The sequence below is a fragment of the Apis florea genome, unplaced genomic scaffold, assembly GCF_048593485.1.
Source record: "Apis florea isolate Af1SG1 unplaced genomic scaffold, ASM4859348v1 contig_2492_pilon, whole genome shotgun sequence".
NCBI lineage: Eukaryota > Metazoa > Arthropoda > Insecta > Hymenoptera > Apidae > Apis > Apis florea.
This window is the reverse complement of record NW_028256593.1, coordinates 950,087-971,035: the sequence shown is the minus strand read 5'-3', so window position 1 is coordinate 971,035 and position 20,949 is coordinate 950,087. Positions and strand designations below refer to the sequence as shown.

General features: G+C 31.4%; 1 protein-coding gene across 1 annotated transcript in view; it reads left to right on the top strand.

Moving 5' to 3' along the window:
- The window catches only part of trol (terribly reduced optic lobes), a 154,505-nt gene that overhangs the window by 746 nt on the left and 132,810 nt on the right, over positions 1 to 20,949 (top strand). The gene's annotated exons all lie outside the window — the stretch shown is intronic.

Sequence of the window (20,949 nt, the reverse complement as noted above, 5' to 3'; positions counted from 1 at the left end):
ATTGTTCTTTAAAATATATCGGTCAAGCATCACAACGTTTTGACAGGTCAGTGAAATTCTTTCTTCCTTAGATTTTTCTCAACTTTTTATATTTTCGCTTTCGCATCGCAGCTTCTCGAAAACTACGATTACTCTAACAACAACGACGAAGAATTGTAAAGAAATTGGGTTCACGAGGAGTCTGTTAATCATCGAAGAATAAATTAGAGATAAGAATTGGATAATGTCCTCCAATGATTCGTTGGTCCAAGATCCAAAAGGCAGGAAGAGGCAAGGCTCGAGGAATCGGCACGGCCAGTTGGCACAGACCGGTCAAATTTTTTGGCAAGCTTTGAAATGAAACTGACCCGTAAAGTTCAGTCACCTGATTATTCGCGTTATGTCGGAATGATAAGAATCTTCGCATATTTTCCGCGAGCTTATCTGTCGCTCCGATAGCTTACGTTCTCCAACACCTGATAAACATTCAAATACTTCTTTGTGACTCGTGATGATTGCTCGGATTAATTAGGCTTTCTAAATTGTTTCAATCGTGTGTATTACGTAATTCCAGTCTTTCTCTTTTTCCTTTTTTAGTTCTGGAAATAGCATTAAATAGGTTTAATTTATTAATGCTCGAAGGTTTCCACGTGTGGTTGTTAGGTTTCTTCGTGTTGGTCAAAATTGAATTGGAACGTTGTCTGAGAGGTAATATGAATTAGAGTTCAATTTCAGTTCCGAATTTCTAAGCTTTGTTTGCCATTCTTGCTTTGTTTACATGGCCAAGCTTGGACAGTTCTTGGCCACGGTATTGAATAAGTTATAATAATATTGAATGATGTCATAATTATAATAACGATGATGATATTGAACGATGTATGCTAATTCAGAAACGAGTTTAGAATTTATTCGATAAAGAAAAAAGTGTCTTTTGATATATTCAATACAAGAGGAGCGATTAGATTAGATTGCGATTGCAATTATATTTCCAAGAAATAAAGTATAAAATATATATATTCCTACAGAAATCACTGTCATCACTGTTAATCAATTGATTAAATAAATTGATAATGTAATTATTTAAAAATACGAAAAGATCAGAAAATTTTAATTGCATAAGTGTTCGATTTCATTTTAATATGCAATATGGTCAATCATTATTTAGTCACCTGATTTAGCAATACGTATACGGTAAGGTAATATCATTATCAGTATTTCAATTTCTTTGTTAATTATTCATTATTCTTCGCTTCATAGCACAGTTGCAAAGTTTATATGCTACAAGTATTTATATCACAGTAGATATATCATGGTTATATATGATAGCTATCCAATATTCTTCGTTTCAACGTAATTACATGTCACAAAAAATTCATACTGCTTGAATAACATAGTTATCCAATCGTTCGTTACTTCATCGTACAGTATCCACCACATAATCTGAAATAACTGATAAACAGTATGAACAGTAACAGACAAATTCTATAATCCAATATATATATATATATAAGTCTTTTAATTGAATTACAAAATGTGCAATACATGTTGCAAAGATGGTTAAAGAAAAAACAGAGAAAGACGTGATCAACAAGTAAGTACACACATCGATCCGTGTCTCCGAGTTTGGCTTCTCCTCGATTATTATTCGTAAAGGTTCGCACGATACGAATAATTTGCTTGGCTCGATCGTATTCCGATCACATCGAGAAGTTGAGAGAAACGGGCAGAGCTCGCGTCAGCTTTGCAAACTGCCAAACCGTCGAAATGTCATCCGATTTCGATGGATTTTTGCCACGGTGTGTGCTTCCCCCCCTCCTTCCCCAAAACTTCTTCTCTCCTTATCACGCCCGAGTTGATTCGATGTCTCCTTTCTTGTTTCCCTCGTTGAAGCTTAATTGATCCGTTACACGTGATATTTTAAATTTTATCTCCATCACTTCTCGACGAGAGTATTCGATGTTCGTGTTAAAAAAAAAAGAAAAAAAATAATAAGATTTAGGATAAACCTGTTTAATCTATTTAATACTCTCGATCCAATTTTCGAGATATTTGCAATACTTGATAATCTTACCAATTTAAACTGCGCGGTGATAAGAATGTTGAAAAGTTTTTCTTGACCATCTAAGTGGATGTAATCGATCTATTTTTCACCAGCTTCGAACTATTCCTGAAAATAATCTAAAATAACATCCAAATAAAGTTCTAATTATCGCCTCGATCTTTTAAATAAAATTCTTCCCCTATGTTTTGATTGGTTATTATTTCGATTCAACTTTTCGTTATCGATCGTAATTTCATTATATATCCATTGAAAAATTCTAAGAAAATTCTGAAACCGCTTTATCAAAGCCTCTTTATTATTATAATATATATCGAAAAAGATATTCGTTCGTTAATGGAAAAATTAATTAATTGAAACAATCGAATTTAACTTGTTAAATTCCCGATTATATATCATGCTAATTAGATAACGAAAGTTAGCCAAGTTTCGGAACACAGTTTATCATAACCAATCACCACGTTTCTCCACATTTTCAAACGTGTTAATCTCACCTTATCTTCACGAATTACCATTTTTACCATTTTTTATCAATTTCTTGTAGACGTTATAGCCTAATTGAGGTCGCGATACCGGTGATGGTATTAATGCTCGCCGCGAATATATAGTCTAGCTCTATGTCTTTGACACACGACGATAGTTCTATTGAATTATCCGCGATAACTCGAGGATGATTGCGTTATTTGTTCCATTCGGTATCTATAGCATCGTGTTAGAAACTGATCGATGAAAACTTGGCGTGTGAATACTTGTCTTCGGTTTTGGGATACAATTTTCATCTAATAAAAGTAACCTCTCGTTTCCGGTTGAAAAGTGAGGGAATAGATTTTGACCGCTGAAGAAATTTCTGCAAATCTTCGAACCGTGCAAACAGCATTTATAGAGCGGTTATATTTATAGGTGGAATCGGAGCAACGATCTTTAAGGCACGGATTTAAAGCGAAAAAGATGGTCCTTGATGTTACAGTTTTTTTCTCTCTCTCTCTCTCTCTCTCTCTTTTTATTTTTCTTCAGACTTTTTAGAAGATTTTTTACGGAATCGTTGGAAAAGAGAGAGAGAGAAATATTTACTTTCAAATAATCTTTGGAGAACGATTAATTTTATGGATTAACGTGTGATGTTACGTAATTGGATGATAATTTTTTTTTCTTTTTCCTTTCTTAGATTTTCAAACGATAAATATAGAACTCTCTTTTACACGGAAGGAGATATATTCTTTGTTGTGTTTGGAGGATGATTATTTTTTTTTTTTAGCGTGGATTAATTATGGTATTTCATAGTTGCTTGTAAAATGTGTATTGTATATCAAGTGGAAATTTTGATAAGAGAAACGACGAGTTCCTCCTCTCATTTACTCTTTATCACCTGATACATTAGTCATTGCTGCTTATTATCTGTATCGCTTGTTTTTGTTTCGTAATAAGAAGATCGAATTTAATGGAAAAATTTCTCATAATCATGGAATCGACGATTATATTTAAAAGAAAAAGGAATATTTAATAACAAAGTTACCAAACTGCTTAAAATTATAGATTATTTCGCTTTTTTCCCCGTTATTAAAGACGATTATTAAAAACGAGAAAAATATTTTTAATAAAATTGATATCGTTTCTTTATCAATTCCCACTTGCTAATATAACCATTTACAATCTGGATCATCTAGGATTATTTTTTTCACCATTCTCAAAGCTTTCAAAGAAAAATTCTAAAATACCCATCGAAGTCTCTTCTTTCATCATCGAATCAAATGTTTAAGCGTGTTTAAGGTTAGAGAGCCACGAAATATTAAATATAATTATATACCAATTCGTTTTTACAACATGACTTCAATTACGACAATATAATATATTTAGATTTTTATTGTTTATAAATTTATCGTTAAATAATACTTACTCCATTATATTCCGATAAAACGAATTTCACTCTAAAAAATATCACGCGAATTATTCTCTATCCATCGTTCGAAGAAAGAATTTTATCAACTCGAAAGCTAGTGTTTATCAAATAAATTGCACTCGAGTGAATTTTTTTTTTTTAATTCGATCACGATGGAAAAGTTATTCTATCAATTTCCGTTCTCTATGAAAAATTTCTTTGAAATCTCTATCATATCTGTTTCCTCCTTTCTTTGATTCTCCTTTGTTAAATAATTAAATTATTTCGCAATTACGAATGTGTCAATCTCTTCATGAGATATTCTGTACAATGAAACCGTTCACAAGTAAAAATTTTAACAGTCGTTCTTTTGAACCACTGTTTCTTGAATTTTTATCGAGGCTTGACGATTTTTCATTCATTTTCAATGATGGTGTAGCTTTCTCTTTATTATTAAAACACCGGTGAAAATAAGTCGACTGTGAAGTTAACGGATATTGAATTAAAATGATTTATTCTGAGGGGAGGTGGTGGTTACGGTTCATTGGTGATTCGATTGCTTCGAAAAACAGGCTTCCTCCGTCTGTGCCTCAAGTGAATGAAACTTGAGAAGACCTCTTCTTCATATTATGCACCCCTTGTTGTTGCTCTGTGTGATTTGTTCAAATATTTTGGCAGCTACGAAAGTCACTGTTCCTCTATAATTTACACAGATATTGTTGACAACAAGTGCCAAGAATGAAGTAGTTCGGGTTCGTAAAATGATCAAGCAGGTGCAACTAGCTTGAAACTTGTGCAATTTTAAATTTTTATGTTCGATTCCTATTGGTGTACGAGTTTTAAAAGATATTCTGGTGGATAATAATTAACTACAGTGCCAACAATTAAGTTGTTGGAGTTATCGTGGCTGGGTATAAATCCAAATTTATCCAACTTCTTAATTATTTATTTTATTTTTCGATCGTCTGATCCATCCATTCGTCGCTGTAAATTTTCTATTTGCCAAGAGACGAGTTCTAGAGAAAAAAAAAAAAATTGGAAGATGATTCGATTGACGATCTTTTTATTTCAAAATGTTGCGTGAAAAAAATAAATTTAACCTCGCGCGCAATTAACCTCTCCTCTTTCTCAATTCGATTCCATCAATTTCCATCCAGTATTTGCGCCAGCGATCGAGTATCAAAATTAAATCAATTCGTTCCGAAAAGAAATTATCTTCGTTCGAAAAAGAAATCCTACAACAATCGAAAAAAAAAAAAAAAAGAAAAAAGAGAAATCGGTATTTATATAAACCGAGGATTGGGTAACTTTTCAAATTACGGGCTCCATCAAGTTCGTGGAAGCCCCTAAAAATCTTGAGGAAATGCTACCCCCATCCTGATGCAAAGGAGAAGAAAAAAGAGGGGGGAGGAGGAAAACGGTATCGAGTATAAGGCCGCGTGCATTACCATATTTTTCATAAGGTACAAATCTTTGGAGCTTTTCCCCGGCCTGGAAATGGCCAGCTGGACGTGTCCACCTCGGCGAAAGAAAAAGATACAACCGGTGACAGCCGAGGTAAAAAGGATTTCCATCTTTTTTTCTCTCTATCCCCCTCCACCCCCTCCCCCATCGGATCCACGATAGGATGGAATTCGAGGATATTTTTATTAATTCATGAATGATTCTATTTTTAATTCATACACGTGTGTTAGAGGGATCTTTTATTTTTATTATACTTCGAACGAAGATTTCATTTTTATTTTCCATTCTTGGGAAATTTTCTTGTTTGCTGTAGTGCAAATTTCTTCGGAAATAGATTTCATAAAGAGTAATATATATATATATATATTGATACATTATTTTTTATTATATTATTCTTTGAAAATTTTGTTATATTCTGAGAAATTTTGTTTCAGATAGTTGGTTATTATTCCAAGAATTTTTTGAAAATGATAAAATTTCTAAGTGATCGATAGTTTTATTTAAAAGGATTTGTCATTATAAGTAAGATTATACTCGTTCAATTTATTTTTATTTTATTGCAAGATTTTTAACCGAAATAGAAATAATTAATTTAAGTTTAATCTAATACAATTCACTTCATTACTTATTCAAGTATGAAAATTTATATATTGATTTAACAGGTCATGTATTAATAACATGGGTATAATAATGTTAAATGGTTTATGAAATATTAGATTGATAAAAAGAAAAGAAAAAAATAATTAATAGGGAAGGATATGAAAAAATATTTCTTATCTAGTTGTTAATGAATCAATATTTTGCAATGAATCTATGGATCGAGTTTTTATCGAGTGTAGTTTATTAATTTGTCGAGGTATAGAAAATGGATATGACCTTCTATAAATTGTAAAGCAAGAAAACACGATATTCAAGGAAATCGATGCATTAAATATACATATTTATATTCTTCTTTATGATTTAAGTATCATTTCCTTTCTTTTTTTCTTACAAATTTCTTAATTATTAACATAATACAGCAATCAATATACTCTAATATACTCTATGATTTAAAATGATAATATGAAATGTTTAATAAAACTTCTTGTTTATCCAGTTTTTTTTAAATTTATCGAGGCCAATTTAGATTAATACACAGAATTTTATTATTTTACAAATACTCATATAATATAAGATAGATACAATCTTCTTGTATTTTTTTATTTTTCAATTATTATTTAATTTTTTCTAAATCTAACTGCTGGCAAACTCTCATTTCTATACTTAAAATTTTTTAACATCGTTCAAATTTCGATCTTGGTAATTTTTCAATAATAACTTTGATATTTAGCATATATATATATATGTCAAATAAAAAAATCTAAATGGGTTTAAAAATCTTTTGTTGAAGTAACAAAATTCAAAATCAATCTCAAGTAAAAGAATATCTAGATATTGTCTCAAAGACAATAAAATTAAAAAAATCTTTTTTTTGCCATCTTAAAAATATCTAACTTCAAATTCAACAATTCATAATATTTCCGTTCAATATCGAAAAGAATTCTAAATAGCAGATTCCAATCCATAAGAGTATTCCATAAGCCTTCGCGCGCAAATCTCAAAAGCATTCCGACACTCGAGAAAATCCAAGATTAAAGGAATCCACTTCCACCTCCACCGCCTTCTTTACAAGGTCTTCGTCGCGATTTAGTTATTTATAAAATGTCATAGAAATCGCGTTAAAGTCGGAGAGAAGAGGGGACATGATTTCTAGATAGAGCGGCGATCGATTTCTCATTGCCAGCCTTGTTTCGAGTTCTCCAAGAAGTGTTTTCAAGTGCAGCTTGTCTCTGAGTACCGTGGGCTCAAATGCCTCGCGACGAGTGCCTTATCGCCTGAAGGGAGCGACTTGTTCACGCGAGTCGATTCACAGGCAATTTCACTGACCACTTTTACGCGTGGTTCTTGGCCCAGTGGGAAAGGAAGTCATTTGACGACCGATTCATATTGTGGTAATTGATTTCTTTATTTTGCGACACTTTTAGGAGATTAAACTTTTATTTTCTATCTCATCTTTTCTCTCTCTCTTTTTTTTTTGAACGTATTTTGATCGACGAATGATTTTTAAAATATGTTTAGAAATATGTTGATCGAGAAGTGGATCTAACCTATCTGATCTAAGTTAACGCAATGCATTTCTATTTCGTTTCAATTCATTAAAAAAATTAAATTAGGATTTGGAACAAAGTTTTTCAAAAGAAGGAATTTAGTTAAAATAAAATCAATTTTTGTATATAATATAACAATTGTGATTTAGAGTGAACTATTGAAGAGATAACGTATAACCTTCATAAATAATCAATCGATATTAATTGTAAATAGAATAACTATGTATTTCATATCTTCCTTAATGCAAATAAATAACAAATATCTATATATTATATAAAATAAAATGTTTTTCTTAAATCATCTTAAACACGTAAATTTAATTTAATAATAGCATTGAGATAACGTAACAAAGTAAATCAGAAATAAAATACAAACTTTATTTAATAATCGTTATCCGACATTAAAAAAAAAAGAAGTGATTATTGATAATAATTTTTGCGTATGCGATTCATTAAAATTGAAACAACATTTCATTGAAATGTGTGTGTAGGCGAAAGTGGCGAATCGTTGTGCTTTATCACACGAGTGATAAAACGTGATCACAGTTCCAGGGAAGTGATTCGTCTCTTTGTTTAGATTAACGAAATGCGAATATATTTGGACAAATTCCAATACGTATTAGAAATAGATATCGAAATTCTCCTTAATCGTTCATTTAGAAAGAAAAAATATATTTATATATATATATTGCAAAATCTTAGCCAAATCATATATGATTCAATCATGAATTTCAGATTAGATTTCGTTCGAGGAAATAAGGAAACGATTAATTAATTTCCTTTTCCATCAGTGGATCCGATTTAGATCCGCCGCCTATGAAGGATCATTGATCTGAACGATGTGTTTAAATTATAAAATCGAGAATGTTTGTCGAAGATTGCTCGTGTGCAACAGTATCTATTAAAGTCTCTGGGAATGGTGACTCTGTCGGTGTTCCAATCGTTGAAAGCTCATCCTGTATAAATATACGCGCGGACAAGTATAAGCCAAGCGGTTACTTAAACATTCACTCGAGATATAAGAAGGACGTGAATTGCGTCCGCTTTTTAATTGATCTGGTCGATTGGCAACGAAGCAATCAAAGACGTCTTCAGTTTTTTCCCACTTGAAATTTCGAAATTTTATGTCGATCGATTTCGATCAGAGATCTATTTTTTTTTTTTTAGGGAAAAATTAAAATGAGATATCGAAGATAATGTTTGAATTTTTGAATTTTATAATGTATATTAAGAAAAAATGAAAGGAAGAACAAAAAGTTATATCATACGTTGAAAGTATGAATGAGATTTTTTTTATAAAAAAAATATATGTATCAAAAGTATTAAAGATACTTGTTTGGCAACAAATGATCAAAAGATGAGAAGAAAAAAAAAGGAATTTGAAACATCGTTAATTGTATGAAGCTTGGAAGAAAATGAGATTTTTTTTTTATAAAAGAGAAGAGATATTCTTTTTTATATTTACATATTTTTTGTGAATCATATTTGGTCAGAGTAAAATAGGAAATAGGAACTGAAGATGTTTTCTCTGCTAAAAAAAAAAAAAAAGATGAATTGCAATATGAAATGTCACTAATAATTTTATATAAATCTTAAACTATAAGAAAATTAAACACTCAATGCGTGTAAAAAATAATACTTAGTTTTCTCTACGATTGTCGTAATCACTGTGCAAATGAATTTTTACTCAAACAATGTTGTTCATTGATCAATTGACCTTTTTATAATTGAAAAAACATGCAAGAACACATTATGGAATATGACACACACACAGAAAGAAATAATAAAAGACATAAGCAGTAATTTAAAACGATGTAATCGTACATATTATCATGCGTTTAACACTTGGATCTTTTGGATTGTCACATCTTTAACCCAGTTTCTTATTTCTACTAGATTCAGACTCAGCAATTCAGATCAAAGAATCATTGAATTTTCTTTTATGACTCGATCAATTAATGAACGCAATCATAACCCAGGTACCTTCGTAGATTCTTCTTCCTAGAAGAAAAGATGCAATTGATTGTTATTCGCTGATTTCATCCATATAGACACTGACCCACTTTTATCCAAATCACAGTTCAAGATTCAATCTCTTTATGAATTCTTCGAACGGATTTCCTAAGAACAATTATTGAGATCGTTTATTAAATTGTCAAGACGATCTAATTAGATTTTATCAACGTTTTATCACGATCAATCCTGGACAGAATTAAATTTTGATATTTTGAAGGATTCGACCAAACGAGTTCATCCATCAATTATATTCGTCCAACCAGAGAGTAACTTGTGTGTCCCAGACAATCCCAGTAAAATTGATAAAATTGAATAATTCACACAAATTCTACTCGAAGAAAAGATTTCATAATTTTTAATAATGGTTTTCAACAATTTCTTATCTCAGAATCTGAATTTTTTTAACCCCTATTTGAGATATCACGAAGAAGATTTCGAGGGGTTGTTATAGTTATTTTTATTTACAATAATTTACGCAAGAAGTTTCATAATGAAAATATTTAAAATATTTATTTATTTCAACATGAATGAATTTGGATAGAAGATGTGGATATTGAAAAAAATATTAATGGATATAGTTTGAGAATAGTTTTGAATACTGGGCGATACCGGGCTACTTTTAATTCCCGCTCAAAAATTATAAAGGCAAAAGTATTCCTATGTTTAAAAATGGAAAATATACATTTATTCGCAAATCACAACTTATCCAACATCAGATTTATCGAAGATCCAATTTTCGATATTTCTGTTTAATTTTGCATGTATTACGAGAAATGAGGAAGTTATTTTGTTATTATAGAAAGAGAGGGGAATATTGGAGAGTATAGATAAAACAGATTAGGATTATTGGTTTCAAGGTTCGTTTTGCAATCGAACGATTTTATATCTGATGGAAAAGTTACGGTGTCGTAAGTGGGTATTCTCGTCTGGTCGGAGGAGAGCCTGTAACGAGTCTGGACCACCGACTCTCTAATCGATTTTTCGCGTAATCCTAGTCGGGTTTATCAGCCTCTTCATAATCGCTTGCTTGTTGGCTTTCCCCATCCTGTGTGTTACACACACACACACACACGTGTGCACCCATGTTTGGGCAATTTAACAATCTCTTATGTTACATCGAAAATTCTATTTTAAAGAGCGAAGAATAATTAATCGCGTGAAAAATATTCGTTTCTGTCGACAATCGTGATAAAAATGATGTCTGGGGATTTGTGCGATCAATTTTTAATACAAAAAAGGTAAGAAAATGTTTGTTGAAATTTCTTTACGTTCGTTCAAATTTAGCTTACAGAATATTTCGCGCTTATAAATCTGGAAGATTAGAGAAAAGTTTTTTTTCATTCATAGAAAAAATGATCGTGTACAAATTATACAAATAATTCGTATAACAGAATCGATTATCCCCATTATTGCTTTTGTAACTTTTTATTTCAGACAATGTAGATAGACAGCTAATTTTTTGAATTATTAAGTGTGTTAGTCCATAGTTAGTTTCGTTTTCATTTATAACAGGCCAGTTAACCCAGAATTCACTAGATCGAACATTTTGTTTCGATACAGTTCTATTCTATACAATTTCCATCCTCTGATATATCTATCTTCAATCAATCAGTCGAATATCAAATATTAATAATCTAATCTTCCCCATACAAGTGTTAAAAGTTTCCAATATCGATAAAAAATTTTCACATAGTATTATTCAAAGTTAGAAATATGTCAATCGAAAGTCACCATATAATTATTGGAATTACAGAAAGTAATTTGATTTCTTTCTAAGAAACAGTTGGAGAAGAATAGTTGATCGAAATTTAAAAATTACTCGAATCGAAATACACAAACAAGTTTAATAATTTAATCTTCTCGATGCAAAATCTCGTTAAAAAAATTTCGAGTATCGATAAAAAAAAACTTCATTCATTGTTCAGAGGTAAAAATAAATATGGGAATCGAAAGCCACCTATTTTATTGTTATTCGAGTATTACAAAAGGTGATCCTATTTGGAGAAACGCGTTGGGAAACGTTGGTGTTGGAACACGGTGAGTAATAAGTATCTGCCTCCGAATGAAGTAACTTCGACGCCTGGACAGGTAGGATCCTCGAGGCTTTGGTGCATCTGGTACGCATGCACTGGTAAATAACGCGCGTCCCTTTCTCCGGCCCACCGTATCGATCCGTTTCCGCATTGGTTGCCTCTCCTCGTTTTTCGAATTTTCTCCAGGATTTGCGATCCGTTCCAGCCCGCGTGCAATATCATAGAGATAATATGCCGGCCGATTTCACCAGGGAAGGATTTCTCGGGGAATTGCCGGGCTTCGTGTCTCGAGTCGTGAGTCACGGAAATTCCCGAAGTTTTCGTCTGCGATTTTTATGTTGATACGGCAGATACCTGTATCATCGGTACGGCGAGATCGAAGATTGTATAAATATAAACTTTTCGATCGTATCCGTTTCGAAATTTAAAATTTATTCGGAAGGGGAGAAGAAGCGTGGTGATTTTAGTTTGGAATTATTTACGATTCTTCTTCTTTCTACGAAAAAACGAACTACGCGAAAAATTGAAATCGTATGCCAATTCATTTCTGAAGGAATTAGACCAATCGATCGAATCAGCTTAACTTCAATTTCTTCTTTTCGATTCAACCTATCGAACGGATCAAGCGATAACATTTTTTCTCTTTCCTTTTTTCTTTAATATCCCGCGTTATACTCATTTCGATAAAAGTAATTTATATAAAATACGATTTATCTTTCTCCCTTTGAAGATAACCTCTCAAGCGGGCGGCAATATCTGCTCTTGATAATAATTAAATCGCTGAACCTAGCCGAATATATCTGCTGCACCGATATCGCGTGTATATATTTCAAAATTCAAAACTCAAATTCAAAAAAAAAAAAAAAAAACACATACTAATCCTTTCAAGAAAAATAAATTCGACTGAACCGAGCTAATCAGCTAAAACTTTGAAAAACAGGCAGGATTACAAATTAAAAATTTGAATCTATTCACATCAGATATTCATAGTTAGAAAACGGTAAACTAACTTAAATATAGCCTTAAGGAGGAACGGATTAATGGGCTTGAACGGCGGACAAATCGCGATCGTTTCGATTGTTTCTTTCTCGCCGGCAGGATACGCTTGTCCGATTATTCTTGTTTCTCGATCGTAAATACGTATACGGGCCGGGACAAAGAGGTCTCAGAGACCGCGTGTGTCCGCTCGGAGGGTATTAAGATTCGATGTCACGGCGGGAAGAAAGGGGGAGATACACGTCAGAATGCTCGCGTGTTTTCTGCTACGTGTGGGCGGGTGAAACTGGTTTCCAACACCGCGTGTATGCATACATCGGTCTGTGAGAAAGGGATGCTGGGAGGGGAGGTGGCCGTACGTATATTGCAACTGGTCCATTCTCCTCCTCCTGCTCGGCCCTTCTTCTCTATAATCTGGGGCCACTCGTCAGATCTGCGCAACTCTCTCTATAGTCTCGAAGCTCGGGGAGAGAATCTTTTGGGATATTCGATAAATGCGACAGAGGAGCGGAGTCGAGGAATTTTTTCTCGTAATTAAAAATTATCGCTAATCTCGAAATTTGATCGAGTGAAATTGAAGTTGGAGGAGAGCTCGCTCGAAAATGTCGAGAATCTTTAATTGGAAACGGTTATAGATATTCAAGGAATTGATATGGAGCAGGAGTGAGATTATTATTCTTATTGAATTTGTTTGAGAAAATTTTTTTATCGAATCTGAAATTTCATTTAGATTTGATTAAAAAAAAATTGAAATTCAGAGGGTATTATTATAGAGTGTGCAGATTTATTTTAAAGGAAATTCGTCGAAATTATTATCCCAATCTTGATTTTATTTCAATTGTTGATGAATTTAAGAAAAAAAAAATTTGTCAAATGTACTTTAAAAATTGGTATTCTTATCATTGAGAAGGTGTGTTTCGTCAAAGCGAAAAACTTTTGATCCACAACGAATTTACACATACGTTTCAATAGCACGATAAGAAGATAGGTTACAGTTAAAATTAGAGAGGTTGTATTCAAATCTGTCCAAATCGAATCTAATAGATTTCGATAAATTCTCAAATCGACTATTTCACATATCTAACTTGGTATTAGCTAGTTGCAGCGAAAAATATTTTGGATAAAAGTGTATATATAATTTTCGAGGAAGGATATCTGATATTAATTTTTTTCTGTTTGTTTTAATACATGAGAAATGAAGTAAAATTTAACTCTATATCAATGGCTCAAATTATGCGGTATTACAAGGATGATGTACACAAGGATCGTTTTATGTTTTTCTAAAAACAACCCATTTTCAAGATGATTTTAAGTAAATCTAACCTAACCTAACTTTTCTTCGCGATAAATATAATCTGGGATTGGGGACAATTGTAAAACCAAGTGCTTGAAAAGAAAACTTGATGTAGCGCGTAAGCTGCAATATTCGTCGAAGTTATAATTATTCCTAGCACGAGATCGTTTCGAGACATTGGATCCCACGTAGAGGATGTATCTTACACGTCTCTTCTTTGTTCAACTTATCACATGTTACCCTTATTATCTTCTCTATGGCCATTAAACAATGTTGCCAACATTCTTTTGAAAGCACCTTATATCCCTCCATATAAATTATTATTATCTCTCTCATAAATGTCTTTTCTCTTGGAAATGAGGTTATACTATTATCGATTCTCCAAGTGCTATGTTGTACGCTTCTTGCAATAATGACATAACTGTAAAATTTGCTATTTTTCTTTCAGTTATTGGCATGAAAACATTTTATTAATAGAACAATTAATATAATAACTCAATCACCATTTCTTGAAATTATTTCTGTTAAAACGAGTCTCTTATTTTTTATTTCTTTCTATATTTTTCATCAACGAAGTGTGTGGTTACTTTCGTGATAGAGAGATGTACGATAAAATATAAACAATTGTTTGATTAAAATCTGAATAACAGTTGAAACTTAAAAAAGGTACAAATTTTTTTTTTTTTAAGAAGTATGGATTTTTTTAATTGAAAACCTATTGTATCTAATTTTCTAAAGTGAATTCATCAAGCGTTTTTACAAAAGTTGTCACAAGATTCATACATAAAGATTTTCTTCTTCTTCGATTCTTTTTAAAATCTTTTCTCCGAACTATTACACAAGCGTATACGTGGCTATTGTTATAAACTTAACCAATTAACAAATCTGCACATCAAATCAAAAATAGAGTTTGTCCAATGAAGTCAGAGATTTTCTTCCTTTCGTAAAATCGATATCTCGTATCGAAGAAAATTCTTCTTCGATTTAATTAATCGATGAAGAAGTAATTTCCATATTTTCAAATTAATAATAAAAAATTTACTTGCTCGCTATAATTCATCAGGTATGGACGTAGGTATCGGCACACGATCTACTATCATAGCTTTTAGAATCCGGATACATTAATAAAAGGAGGAGATAATAGAAGCACCCGAACGAGAAATAATTAGCAGTTGCCCTGATTCGGGCACGTGCATCGTCTTCCCGTTAATGGAGCCAGTAATTCATGGCTTAATAAGGCCAATCTGAGGGTCGAAGCATCGAGCATCCTCGTTTCGATATTGAAAATATTTCATTGGCTAGGTGTTGCATCACCTCTCTATTATAAAGAATCGAAATAACGAAGCGGAGACACTCTTTTTAATAATTGATCGATGATATCTTTGTTAACGATAATACAAACAATTTCTTTCCCCATTTGACTTTTATACGATTCGCTTTGAAATTGAGGACCGGATTCTTGATACTTGTTACTTTTTTTTACTTTTGTAGAAAAGAAAAGTTGTGAACGAAAATTTAATTTACGTATTTAATTTCAAGTAAATTTACTGCTATAAACGATGGACTACTTGTTTTGTGCTCCAAATGTGAAAAATTCGCCAAAAATCAGACGGATAAAGATTAATTAACACGATATTTATTGCGCGCAAAATTGAGATATAAATGATGAACTTGTTGTGAACAAGTTGATAAAAATATATTATGCGTGCATCCCTCTCGTTGCAAGATTGATTTTCTTGGTTGAGTATCGAATTGAGTGTTGAAGATGCAGATCTTAAACATTTCATTTTCGTGTGGCGAAGAATCTGGCGTTTATTCTCGTGAGAAGTTTATAACGCAGTTGCGGAATCGAATCGATTTTACGATGTTTCTAAAGAACGTCAACGCGTGTAACATTATCTGAAGGAAATCACGATGACGAAGGAAAATCATTTTCAACAATTTCTTCTAAAATAACATTTTGCTATAAATAATATTTTCTGATAATTTTCTCTAATAATTGCACGATATCTCAATCATTTTGAAGTCGCATGGAAACCGCTACATGTTTTAAGCTTAACTCTGCCAGATTCATTATTTATTCTAATTGAACGATAGATGGTAATAATATATACAAGAATATATAAAATGCTTATTATTAATATTTATATAAACAAATTATAAACAAATTATAAACAAATTTTTGCGTAAGTATCATTAATCATGAATCGTGAAAAATCTGAATTTGCATAAATATCCACAAGTCTATAATTGCATCTGTTATCTTCCAGTTCAAGTTCATCATCAGTATCGAAATGAAAATCTTGAAATAGGGGGGGGGGGGGGGGAAAGGGATATTCGTTTCATACGTATTGTAACTAAAATTGGAGGATCGAGGATTGTGGATGCATCTTACATTAGAGATCAGGTGCAGTGGAGAGCAGCCGGCTGCTTTCCGATTCACTGCTACGAACCGTGGCTTATTGTTGCCAGGAATTTTCTTCCTTAGCACGCGCGCGTTTTGTCACGGCAATCTCGAAAGGGCTAAGCTCCGTGACTTCGATCGGCAGGTATATCTCGAATTCATAGGGGCTTGAATAATGCAAGGTGAAAATTCTCGGACCTAAAATATCGTCGGGTGGCTGCGCTTCCTCGATCCTCCTTTTTTGCATTTGATGAAAGAAACGGCGTATGTGATATATTCTTTATTTTGCGCGGGACGATAAAATAAAATAATATAAAATGAAAAATTATTTATTATAAAAGATCTCAGGAAAAACGAGTTTTGAATGTTTTCAATAGGTGTGGCACCATGAAAAATTGCACAAATGGATAAGTAAATAATGTTGAAAGTATAATGGGTGATGGTAGTTGATAGTCACATGGCGCTAGTGTCGCGTTACCGATCGCCATAGTGTCAAGAAACATTTAGTTTGTGGTCAAATTGTTACGTCAAATGAGCAACAATGTGTATTTATACGCATGTATTTATACATTTCTTTTTTTAAAATATAAGAACAATAAGGTTTATATATATATATATAAAATCGTCGATTAACTTCGAGTATATACTTAACGTTCGTTGGATTTATTGGATCGCCACTGAGAAATCTTTCATCATCTCTATATAAAATATTTTTATCGTATTTACATTCGGGCAGGCTATAGTTTTACGACGATTCATCTTCACTTTGAACAAGATCGAATTGGATTCGAGAAACATCGGAAATAAATAAAAAAAAAAAAAAAAAAAAAGAGATGAAACAGAATATTTTGTTTGAAACGAACGTGATTCATAGGATTTATGATCAACCTCGAAGTATACACGATATGTACGATTTTGCAACTTCTGGATTTTCGCATTTTTAGAATATCTTACGTCATACCAGATCCAACAAATTTTTACACCCGTTGTGTAGTTGCTTGAAAAAATCCTCGAGTTTTCAATTTTCTTTCTTTGTTGTTATAATTTAAAAATATAGCTCATTACACTACATATTAGATTTATATTTTCATGACAAATTGATTTTGACTAATAATTATCGAACAAAATATTAAGGATTCGATTAAAAAATATTATACGATATATCGATATTTGTTAGAAAACTAGTACACAAAAATTTTCAATACTATTACATTATCAAAATTCAATGAACTTTAACGAGATTTCCGTAATCATATTAGAGTGTAATTTTTAAATCATATTATACAAATATTATGCCATACAAAAACTGTTTGTATTACAATACACATTACACATATTAATCGCAATTGAATATCTATTATCTGTTATATATGTTCAGTACTTAACCTCAACGCAGCAAAAAGGTTAATTACCTCCGTATACTGTTGTACGTGACACACGGTACACTCGATTTGAATCGAATCGCGATATATCCGCCTCGTGGCTGGGTCAGTGATGTAGAGTTTGGGCGTAAAAAAGAACCCGGAAATGCATTCGATGTTGGGAACCGAGTCGCGCAAGCTCGAATCGATTTATCTTAATTAGAACGCGGGAACGCGTTATTAAAAATAACGAGACACCACGGATATTTTCATTAATTACGAAACGATGAGAGGAGGTTGGTAGTGGCAAATATGGTTTGGAAAAAATTGAAGGCGTATATCGTGGCTGCTGTAATATATACACGAATTACACGTAATGCTACATACGCTTTCGCGATTCCCTCGTGCGATCGTGTGAAAGAATCCGCCGCGTAATGCATTCTGTACCGAAGTGTTTATCTCTCGTGTATTGGCTTACGAATGCGCGCGCCGCTTTCCCCTTCTCTTTCAATTTACGCGCGCGTTTAGCGCCACGGATAAATTATCAACGATAAAGAGAGAATATTTGAATAGGGGAATTCTAAAGAATTTTAACAATGAAAATCATTATTACTAAAGAATAAATAATTGGAGAATTTCTAATTTTTGTCGAGTTTTAATATAATTTTAATTTAAATATAATTTTTTCTGATATTATTCTTCACTTTCGAATCAAAATGAACAATACTTATGAAGAATGCAAGGATTCTTTTTTTTCAAGTTTTTGAAAAAGCTTATTTTTAAGAATGTGAAATAAAATATAAATATGTACACATGATATTAAAATTCAAATACAATTAATTATTTATATATATCTTTTCTAGCATAAAAAACTTTTTAAATTCGATGAATTTATCCAGTTCTGTTTCTCGCGAGTCAAAAATCGAAGTTTAGAAATCACTGTAGCGCTAATAGAGCTGATATTTAAGGAACAACAGTCGATCCAATCAGTTACCATTCATGATTCTGGTCTCTCGAGTATGTCTAATTAGACATTTCTGCGAGTATGTTTTGAGACATTTAAATATGATCTATCATGATTCTAGTCTCTCGAGTATGTCTAATTAGATATTTCTGTTCTAAATATGTTTTAAGAGATCTTTTAAATATCTAGTGATTATTTGTTACGAATTTTAGGAAACATTGATCGTTGAATTTCTCGTAACATTTTTTTTTTATACATTACTTATTTTGAAGTATTACTTAATATTATAAATACTTTAAGAAGTGCTACTTAAATTTTTATACGTTATCATTAAAATCAAAAAAATTAAAGAGATAAAATCCATTATATAACATATTGATACAACCAAATGTTAAAACAATAGAATTTGTTACTTATATATGTATATGTATTATTGAAAAAAAAAAAACAGTAAGATTTATGAGAAAAATATGTTATATTTGTTTTCAAAAATAGTTTTATATTCTTTCTTTTTTTCTTTCCTTTTTCTTCGTAAACGCAAATGGAGAAAAGTTGTGACTGAGGTGATAGATGGCATTGTTTTTCTTATCAGCGACGCTTATCAGTATGCATTATTGCTGCTCTATTTCTGTTATGTTTGTAGTATTGATATCATTATGGCTGTTTCGTTTAATTGATCGATTAACTGTTCTTTGTTCATACTTTTTTCCTTTTTTACTATATTACTTTTTTTCGCTATATCTTTTTTACTAATAATACTTTAATAATACTAATTATTAATTTTAGTTAATAATATTTAATAATTATTATCTAACAGCGATCTATATCTAATATCTAATGGCAATAGATATTTTTAAATATTTATGTACGATTATAAAGTGGATCATATATTATGGGTCATGGATATATTTATACATGCTTTATCTATTTTACCTTTTCACAGTAGAAAGATAAAGTAAATGATTTATTTATATTACATTCAATGCTTAATTGACATTATGTACAAATACATTCAAATATAAATATTTTGCTTGCAATAATATATACATTGGCAATCAATAATTTAGAACTAATTTTTTTTTTTCTTTTCATATCGAAAATTTCTTTTTATTTCTTAATTATTAAATCTTTATTATTTTTCATATTATTCAAACTTTTGATGTCATCAATTTTTTGAGAATAAAATTTTAATTTTTACAATTGCAAGAGAAAATAAATTTGATCAGAAATTGATTGCAGTCGATACCCATCATTACTTTCCCGGTTTTCATTGAACAAACGTTCCAAACGATAGGCTTCGAGAGAATATCTGTCTCGATAAAATTCCTAGAGACGATGCACGCAGAAATCATCGTCTTATTTTAAGAAAACCACGGTATCAATAAATTCTCGGTTTATCAGCCGCCATAAATCAGACCTTTGAGACTCGATGAACCATGCAGGAGCCACGTTGCCAGTCTCAATCGATTTTTATGCACGTGGTCAAAAAATGTTCGGATTTATTTCGATTTCCCCCCCCCCCCCACCCCTCCTCTCCCCCCCAAAGACATTCGAAATCCTTTCTCGAAAATTTTTCGCATTTCAATTTTTTATTTTATTCAAAAAATTTTATAAATCTTACCAAATTGTTATATTTATACATGTTTTATAATAAATTTAAAATTTGATTTATCCGATAAATTTGTTTTATAAGAAAATCGTGAGCTCGATCTTTCAAACTCGAATCGATTAAGATAGAGAACCAACAATTCGAGCAAGATGATATATTGATATATTTTCAAAACGATATCATTTTATGATAGTTCGGTAAAAATTGATTTGAACTCGATTCGACGATCTAATTTTAGTACGAATTTTGTACAATTATTGAACATATACACAAGTAGGATACTAGTATCAAATTAAATAGAAACGTTGTTTAACTTTATCATTTAGTAATCGTAGCGAATTTAACTCTTTGTAATTCTTGTGAGTTGACTCGAATGTCAAAAAATAGTAATATGTTGCTATTTTTATTTACTTATCACTGTGTCATACGTATTTTTATTCCTCACTTACCGAGAAAATAATAATCAAGTTTGTTATTGAAATTCTTTTCTTTTCTTTTCTTTTTTTTTCTTTATACAGAATTTAGATTATGTAAAATAATCTTAAGTCAAATATAAAATTCAAATTTCGATAAACAATGCAAAGTCATCATCAACTTGTTGAATTCACTACTTAAAATAGTGACTGGCTTATATCTTGCATTTTATGTAATAGATAATAATAATAATAATAATAATAATTAAAAGATTTAAGATTGTTATTACACGAAGCATTGTATCTAAATCGGTATTCCATTGTTGTCCAAAAA